General features: G+C 57.0%; 1 long non-coding RNA gene across 2 annotated transcripts; it reads right to left on the bottom strand.

Annotated features, from left to right (window-relative positions):
- Positions 1-2,236: 2,236 nt before the first annotated feature.
- On the bottom strand, positions 2,237-8,935 carry LOC139184030 (uncharacterized). 2 transcript variants are annotated; one of them, XR_011567451.1, is made up of 4 exons: positions 6,923-8,935; positions 6,240-6,402; positions 4,281-4,476; positions 2,240-3,055 (listed from the first exon to the last, which is right to left on the bottom strand). It is a non-coding gene; the product is annotated as an uncharacterized lncRNA (long non-coding RNA). The 2 variants fall into 2 exon arrangements; XR_011567450.1 differs by lacking the exon at positions 6,923-8,935 and having other exon boundaries at positions 2,237-3,055; positions 6,240-6,701.
- Between the last annotated feature and the right edge of the window lie 132 nt (positions 8,936-9,067).

Genomic DNA, 9,067 nt, shown 5'->3' with positions numbered 1-9,067 from the left:
TTTTGCTGTGGAGCATGCGCATTAGGCACTCGGGCTTCAGGAGTTGTGGCGTCATAGGCTTAGTTGCCCCTCCGCACGTGGAGGCTTCCTGGACCAGGGATCAAACCTGTCTTCTGCGGTGGCCGGTGGATTCTTAACCGCTGGACCACCAGGGAAGTCCCCTGTGACGGCCTTTGAACCACCAACCCCCCTATCCCCTGGCCTTGGTCTAGCTACTCTCAGGGTTCAGTTTCACCCCAGGGAGGGTGGGGGACACGGTGCTAGGAGCCGGGGCACAGTGGAAGCTGTTTACAGGCCCTGGGGATCTTGAGGTATCAGAGGGGCTATGGAGTTGGCAGGTTGGGACCAGAGCCAGGTACGAAGCCCGAGTGCTGGGCTAAGATGGCCAAGCCAACTTAGGGACAAACCTGGAGTGTGAGCAAGCTCGGGCAACTGCGGATCTCTGTGCATTAATTCAGCAAACAGTGACAGGTTCGTTCAGCCACTTCATTGCTGTGTGTCCTGGGGCCAGTAAACTGTCTGTGCCTCTGTTTCCTTCTTTGTAAAACAACTATAGGAAAGGACTGGGAGACAGAGGTGGACGTGAGCATGTGACGGGTACCGGGGACGTGTGTGACGCGTACACCAGCTGAGGGTCCATCAGGCACAAAAATCGAATTCAGAAGGCCAAGCTTGATTTTCAAGGAAATGGAAAGACCTTGTTTGAGGTCACACGGCTTCGCTGGTGATAGTAAAAATTTAGAAGCCACAGAATGCCTCTGGGAGAGGGGTTGGCAAACAAAACGTGGCACCAGGGCAGCTGCGGTCAGCAACCGCGCTCCACCTGCGAGAGGGGTATTTCTTTGCTGAGGTTGCTCTGGTCACAAGAGGCCACGCCGTTGGCCCAGATTGCTCTCCTGGGAGCAACCCTGACCACAGACCGAAGGAGAGTTGATTAAAAACGCCTCAGCCCCTGCCTTCCTCGGGTAGGAAGTCTCTGAGGCACGTGCTCTGCGCGGGCTCCCTGAGGGCCTCCTGGGAACGCGGCCGCGTGGAGCATGCTCATTGGCGCCCCCTGCAGGCCACCGTCTCACTTCTCACTTGGACCAGGACTTCTTTCCAAATAATTCTTCTGTTTAATTCCGATCTTTCGCCTACTGCGGCTGCTGCTGCTGCTGCTAAGTCGCTTCAGTCGTGTCCGACTCTGTGCGACCCCATAGACGGCAGCCCACCAGGCTCCCCCGTCCCTGGAATTCTCCAGGCAAGAACACTGGAGTGGGATGCCATATCCTTCTCCAATGCATGAAAGTGAAAAGTGAAAGTGAAGTCACTCAGTCGTGTCCGACTTTTAGCAACCCCATGGACTGCAGCCCACCAGGCTCCTCCATCCATGGGATTTTCCAGGCAAGAGTACTGGAGTGGGGTGGCCAACTACTCCGTTGGCCTACTCCTCCGTCAGTCAGTCAGTTCAGTCGCTCAGTCGTGTCCGACTCTTTGCAACCCCATGAATCGCAGCACGCAGGTCTCCCTGTCCATCACCAACTCCCGGAGTTCACTCAAACTCACGTCCATTGAGTCGGTGATGCTATCCAGCCATCTCATCCTCTGTCGTCCCCTTTTCCTCCTGCCAGGGACCCCAAATTAAGATAGGTGGACGACTGGGACTTCCCCGCTGGTCCAGTAACTAAAGCTTCTCGCTCCCAAAGCAGGAGGTCCAAGGTTCAGTCCCTGGTCAGGGAACCACGTGCTGCAACAAAGACCCAACTGTAGTCAAATAAATACTTAAAAATTGAAAAAAAGAAAAAATAGGTGGAGGAGTATAAAGGAATACTATAAGCAGTCATATTTTTAAAACATTCTAAGAATTATAAATTGCAGCAGCCAAGCACTGGCTATTTAAGTACCATGAAATGATGTCATCTTCACATGATCTCCTTGAGGCAGGAAGCGTCATTATCCACCCTCCCCCCACGAAAATTTTACAGATGGGGAAACTGAGCCACAGCATGTTTGAGTAGCTTGCCCAAAGCTCTACAGCAACTGAGAGTCAGCCCCCAAATCGTGTGGTTCACTATTAGCCTGCACTGTGCTCAGACAAGTTCATTTGTCTGAATCTACCTGGAAGAGTGCAGAGCCACTGTATGGCACAGGATGGTAATCAGTTGCTCCTGGATGTGCGGGTTTAGACTTGACTTCGTGGCAGTGACTGCCTGCGGGGGAGGGGGGGGGGGCGTGGAGAGGGGTTAAGAAGGTTATTTAGCTTTATCTGCTAGGTTTTATCTGTTTCTTACAGTTGAGTAAGATTTCTTAGTTCGTTCCAAAAATATTACTGAGCGTCCCCTGGATGCAGCAAAACTTCCGCCCTTGGAAAGCTGACATTCGGGGGTGGGTGGGGAAGACGCGATGAACTGTAAATTAGTAAATTTCAAAGAGGTTAGGAAATAATAGTCCTGGAGAGGAAAAGTTAAGCAGAATTTGAGAGATTCAGAGAGCAAGACAGGGAGGTTTGCAGTTTTGAAGAGAGTTAATCAAAGGCCTCTCGAGAAAAAAAACAAAAGATGCGCAGCGAAGAGCTCAAAATGGGAACTTTTTTTTTTGAAGGGATGGAAGAACAGAGTTGATTTTTTTCTTCATTTATGCCATGAACTAATTTGGCACATAAATATGTAAATATATATTTGGAAACCTACTTGGGTGCATGGGCTAGATCAAGAGAGGTGGACTAGGTTTCAAGCCTGAAAGTTGGGGTCTCAAGAGCCACTCCAAAGGGGCGCTAAGGCGGGGCCTGCCAGGTCCCCCAGAATCTAACTTGCGAGTCTCTGCTGCCCCCGTGTGGCTATTCTCGGGATTGCAATCTGGGTGGCCTTGACAGAGGCAAAAAATGGTCCCGCCCACTTTTTTATTTTTTCTTTTAAAAATTTATTTATTTTTGGCTTTGCTGGGTCTTCCTTGCTGCACCAGGTCTTTCTCTAGTTGCTGGGCGCAAGAATTACTCTTCCTTGTGGTGCATAGGCTTCTCTTGTTGCGGAGCACAGGCTCTAGGCACATGGGCTTCAGTAGTAGCAGCATGTGGACCCTGGGGGAGCGGGGGGGGGCGGGGGCTTCAGTAATTACAGCACAGAGGCTTATTAAGTTGTGGCTCCTGGGCTCTAGAGTGGTTATGGCCCTCGGGCTTTACTTGCTTGAGACATGCAGAATCTTCCCAGATCAGGGATCCCCAGTGTCCCTTGCATGGGCTGGCGGGTTCTTATCCACTGTACCACCAGGGATGTCCTGGTCCCTCCCACTCTGATCCCCAGACTCCACCTCGACCAAAACGGGAAGGGTGGGGCGAGGTCACGATGGTCTAGGTCGCCCTTTGGTGACGATCTGTGTTGCTCCCCACTCCCGGCAGAGGGGACACTGGTAATTTTTAACTCACTGGTTCAGCAACAGGTATTTATCAAACACCTCCTGTATGCCAAGACTTGTTCTAAGTGCTAGGGACACAGCACTGAACAAAATCATCGAATTCTCTGCCCTCCTAGAACTCATGGACTACTGGGGACATGGGCAATCAACGCGCAAAACCATGATTTTCGGGAAATCCAACACAGCAATGTGCCCCAGATGGTTGGAGGGCCTCTCTGAGACCGGAAGGACGAGGAGAGGCCGGCTAGGGGAAGGGCTGGGCAGGGTGTGGGAGGCGGGGGGCACAAACCCTGCTGAGGCTTCGGGGTGGGAAAATGAGCTGCGTGCTTGCAACAGTAGTATGAACAGAAGTGACCAGTTTCTGGTACTTAGCAAGCATCTACTCCTGTTATTCAGCAGAGAAAAGTGAAGTGACAATGAAAGTCACTCAGTCGTATCCGACTCTTTGCCACCCCATGGACTGTACAGTCCGTGGAATTCTCCAGGCCAGAGTACTGGAGTTCCCTTCTCCAGGGGATCTTCCCAACCCAGGGATCGAACCCCGGTCTCCGCATTGCAGGCGGATTCTCTACCAGCTGAGCCACCAGGGAAGCCCCTCAAAAAGGAAGAAAAGCCTCTCTAGTGTATCAGCCCCGTGCACCGAACCTGAGTCTTCGGCAGGGTCCTTCCTGTCTAGAGCCCAGCGTCCCCAGCATTCTCCTTGTACTGCCTGGGAATCCTGGGCCTTTGGGTTGCCATGGAAACGCCTCCACCACAGGAAAAGAGGGGGAGCTTCAAAGAGGAGGTGACGGAGGGGCGTTGCCAGGGGACGCCAAAGTGGGACCCAGTGCCTCCACTCTCTACTGTGTGTCCCGGGCAAGTTGCTTCCTGGCTCTGAGCTTCAGTTTTACCTGCAGAACTTTCTCTGCAGCTGCTATAGGTTTCTCCCTCCTTGCTCTTGAGATCTCCACAAAATGCCTCCAATTTCCCAGAGTGTTCTAGATCCGGACGGGGAGCTGAGGGCGCTCCAGCTAGTGAGGTGCTGCCTCTGGGCGTCCAGTGTATCTGCCTATGCTTTTCTGAGCCTCAGTCTTCCCATTCTGTAACCTGGGGAGGGAAAACAAAGGGCTGCCTCTCTCCTGAGGCTGCTGGGAGGATTTACGGGATTATCAGAGCTGGGTGCACCAATTCCTACTGATTAGTCTGACTCTGGAAAGGGCAGAGCGGAGGGGCGGGGTCTTGATTTGTGGGTTGCGGAGCCAAGGAAAGTGCTGGAAGCAGGGCAGTCTGTGTACTGGCTCAGATTAAGCTTTGTGGAAGATGAACAGGGTGTGGCGGGGGAGGGGCGGTCTGTAGGTCAGACTGAGGCGCGTCCACTCGGTCCCGCAGTGTCCCTCCTCTCGCCTGGAGTTTCTCAAGACACCGAGAGCCTGGGGGCTGAACTTCAATCGGCTCCAGCTGGCCCGACACCGCCAGATTTCCAACCCTAGGTGGAGACCCTCCATCCGGGGAGTTCCGCCTCCAGGTGATCGATTTGGGGTATAACCCGAGACTACAAGGACTTGCTGGCTCTCCAGAGTTCAGCCTGTCTCAGCGACCCTCCACCCTGTGTCCCTTCGCACCTCCCTCCCCCCTCCCCCGTGCTCGATCCTCCCCCCACCCCCCGGGTCTAGGCCAGAACCCGCCGCTCAGCCTGCCCCGGTGCTCACCAGCTGCTATGGCTTCTTCCCTCCCGATGTTGTTTGGGTTTTAATTTTTGTGTTGCAGTTAGATAATTACCCATAATTACAGTTTCTAAGAGGAAACGTCTCATGGCGCAGACCCTGCTCCCAGCTGTGGCCGCCTCCCACGCTCGGCTGGGGAGGGGCTGAAGGGGTCTCGGGTTCGGATCCTGGACCCTACCTGAACCCCTATCCCATCCCGTTAACGGGCTGCACCCACCTCCTGTGGAAAGGAAACCCACCAACGGGAAAACCCAAACTAGCCTTCCCAACGACGCAAGCAACATATTCATGAACCCGTGCCGCTGTGTCTGCAGGGAGGGCAGATTCAGAGGGAGGCGAGGGCTGCCAACAGATGACTTAGGCATTATTTTATCACAACAGTGACAAATCCAACCAAGGCTAGTGCAGAACCAGTAATCTGGAGGAGATGGCCAGGGAAGGCGAGGAGGAAAGGGGAGGGAGAGCCGGAGGAGGAGAAGAAGGGGAGGGGAAGAGGGAAGAGAGAGAGAGGAGGAAGAGAAGTGGGGGTGGGGAGAAGAAGGAATACTGCGGCCAAAGGCCGAAGGAGGAGACCAGAACTGACCAGGCTAGTAACCAGAGAAAGCGCGCTGCAGGCGGCAGGAAGGGCTAGTGCAAAGGCCAGGAGGTGGGCCTGTGAAGTAGGGTCTGCAGAATGCAAGGGCCGGAGGGGAGGAAGTGAGGGGACGGATGGCTCCTCCTCCAGGCAAGCTCCCTGCCGTACCAGCGGAGCCGACTCCGAGCTCCCGCGGACAACGACCACGACCTCGCGGGCCTGGGGTTTGGGGGAGTCAGTGGTACCACGAGTCAGAGACCGGGCTAAGGGCTGCAGTCCCCGCGCAGCCACACGGGGGCGACGGGGAGCCGGCAAAGGGGCCGCAGGTCTGGGACCCAGCCTTGACCCTTAGCTCTCCTCGCTTACCGTCCCTCCAGCCCCCACTCCCGCTCCTAAACCAATTCCCTCGTCGGCTCTGTTTACCTGGGCCTCTTCCTGAAACAACCTCCCTGCCTCCTCAACGCCATCCCTACCCACCCGCCAGCCCCTTGGAGCTTCTTAAAATCCTGATGTAGACCCCGCCCCTTGCGACCTCCCAATTCCCTTCAAAACAAAGCCCAATCCGTCCCCACCGGGAATGGCCCGGCTCCTCTGCTCCTTTCTTGCCGGCTCGTCACGCTGCCCTCCTCGCTCTGCCTCCAGCACTTTAACCGTGTGCCCGCCTCAGGGCCTTTGCACTTGCCGCCACTGCAATCCGAATATTCTTCCTCCAGATCTCTCAGATCCACCCTCCCCCTGTTTAAAAAAAAAAAAAAAAAATCCTTTTCTCCTCATGCCCCTCCCTTGCAAGGGTGCGGGATGGGGGTGGGGGGTTTCTACGGGTTCTGCGTTTGCAAGGCGTGCGATCCGGTTCTTGAGGCGCTCGGCTCAGCTTCCCGGATGCCGCTTGGGACTCAGATCTTGCTCTTCTCGGACTTTTCCGCCGGCGCCGAGGCTGTTTTGCAGATCCGTCCCCGTTGCCATGAGAACCGTGCTTGTCTCTCCAGCCCGCCGCGCCTCCCCCCTCCGCAGCTAGCCCGGCCGCGGGCGCCTCCGCCTCCCAGCCTCCCTCCCTCCCGCCGCCTTCTGCCTCAGCGGTCGCCCCGTCCTCTTCACCGGGGTCCCTTCCCTCTGCTCAGCACGTGGCACTCTCTGAAATTATCCTCCTGTTCGCCAGAAGCCTGTGCTCCACAAGCTGTAGCAGTGTGTCCCGATTGGCTCCACAGAGTCAGCATTCAGCAGGCGCTCAATGTTTGTGAGGAGAAGAAAGACTCACATCGACTCAAGGAACCGCAGATCAGAGCAGGCCAGGGACCTGCCCAGGGCACACAGAATTCTGGAGAGCCACCGAGCTTTAAGAGATAAATGGGGGCGTCCAGGGTAGCGACTGGAGAGTCTGGGGGACCTGGGAGTCACAGATGTCACCAATACACTGTGTGACTTGGGTGAGTCACACCCTCTGTGTGCCTGGCTGCGAGTAGGTGCTGGAAAGCAGTAATGGGAACCGGTATTACGACAAGGGTGTCCTTGATGCCAACGTCCATCGGTGGCCCCCGGGACATTGAACAGTCGCCAGCTCACCGTGTGACGGAAGCGGGCGGGCCGCGCCCCCATTAGCGCGCAGCGCGGGCCCCTCCTCCGCGCCTGCCGGGGGCCGGGAGGCCCGCGGGAGAGGAAGTTGGGGGAGGGGACGACCGGCTGGACAGGAAGTGGGAAGGGCTGGCGTCCCCCACCCCCAACCCCAGGCCTGGGCCCCTCGGGATGGAGGCGGGGCTGGAGCCGGCCTAGCCCTTCCCTTCCTCTTCGCCTGTTTTGAACCCCAGCGGCTCCAGACTCCCGCCCACCAGAAGGCCTGGGTCGGGGGAAGGCCACTGGAGGGGAGGGGTACTAAGAGGGAAGCTTATTAGGGGGTCGGCCGGCAGCGGCTGAGGAGCTTCGATCAAGACGCACACGACACAGGAAATCTGAGCGTACAACCACACACAACACAGGTCCCAGGGGGCAAGCAATCCACCCACTCGCGGAGGCACACACACTTGTGTACAAAACCTAACGAGGCATCACTCGGTCAGCACATGACCGCCGCGCACACAGCCACCGTCGCAGAGCTAGGAACAACTGCCCGGACAGCGACTGGGTCCCCGCCAACCCCCCATGCACAAAGACGAACACGTGCACTCAGAGGAACCGCGTGTTTACACACACACTCGCGGCTGTACAAAGCAAGGAAAAAGAATCTCCACGGCAAACATTCACAGAAGCATCTAGACCACAGTCACAGCTGGACGGAGCCCCCACCCAGCGCAAGCAGGTCCAGCGCACACTGCGCACGGGTACCCTGGCACACAGGTCTCCACCCCCCAACCCCAGGCGCCCCTGTCCTGCGGGTGTCGGCCTCCACCTCCTCTGCACTCCCCCAGGGGAGAGAAGAGAGGTCCTAGGAGGGAGAATGGGATGCCTACTGCCTGCACCCCGACTCCTGCAGAGGTGCTATTAAGGTTGAATATTCACAGCGGGGACAGGCTGAGAGGTGGAGCCAGCGAAAGTGCCCCAGTCAAGTCACCCAGCACTGCTACTGACAACAGGTGTGACTGTGAGGCAGTGCGGGGTAGTTCCCAGGAGGTGGCCTGGATACCCCAGGAGCATCTTGTCCGTGTGGTGTCTGTGTTGCGTGTATCTGTGTTGTGTGACTGTGTGTTGCACGTGACTGAGTCATCTCTGGCTCGGTGAGACCCCAGGTCCCTGTGTGAAGCCCTCAGGAGGCTGCGACGGTGTGCCCCAGGGTAGCTGCGTGGATTCTTTGCACAGCTGTTGGAAGCTGTAGCATAGCGGTGCCTATGCGTGTCTCCGTGTGGCTCAGTACCTATGTGAGTGTGGAGTGTGTTGCAGTGTTTTGTAACAGCCACTCTTTGAGCTGTGTATACCTACGTGAATGACAGTGTGTCCCGAAGGCGGGCTATGTGTATGGCAGTTCCCTCCCGTGCTGGGTGTGGGTAGCTCTGCGGGGGCGATACACCCAGTGTGACTGCCTGTAGCTTTATGGGGCTATCGGTAGTTGCTCCAGCAGCCATACGGACTCACGAGTCCTGTGTTCGGCGAGTGTAGCCGCAGCTAAGTGTGTGGCTGTGTTCCTGTGTGCAATTTGGGCTTATCTGGACGCTGCGTGTGTAGCAGCTATCAGCTGTGTCCTGTTGTTCGTCCTCGAGTGGCAGTCCCTACTCGCGCCCTCAGAGTGTGTAGCCCCGCGCCCCTTCCCCCCGCGGCGGCCAGTGCGCGTGCGCGCCCGGCCCACGGTCCCGGCAGCGGGACCCACCCGCGCTCCCGCCATCGCCCTTTTAAGAGCGGCGCCCGCGGGCGACGGGGTGGCGGCGGGCGGGGGCGCGCGCGGCAGGAGGAGGGGGCGCGCGCTTCCCGGAACAGC

Source organism: Bos indicus, chromosome 7, assembly GCF_029378745.1.
Source record: "Bos indicus isolate NIAB-ARS_2022 breed Sahiwal x Tharparkar chromosome 7, NIAB-ARS_B.indTharparkar_mat_pri_1.0, whole genome shotgun sequence".
In the NCBI taxonomy this organism is placed as follows: domain Eukaryota; kingdom Metazoa; phylum Chordata; class Mammalia; order Artiodactyla; family Bovidae; genus Bos; species Bos indicus.
The sequence above is the reverse complement of the archived record's forward strand: the minus strand, read 5'-3'. Positions and strand labels throughout refer to the sequence as shown.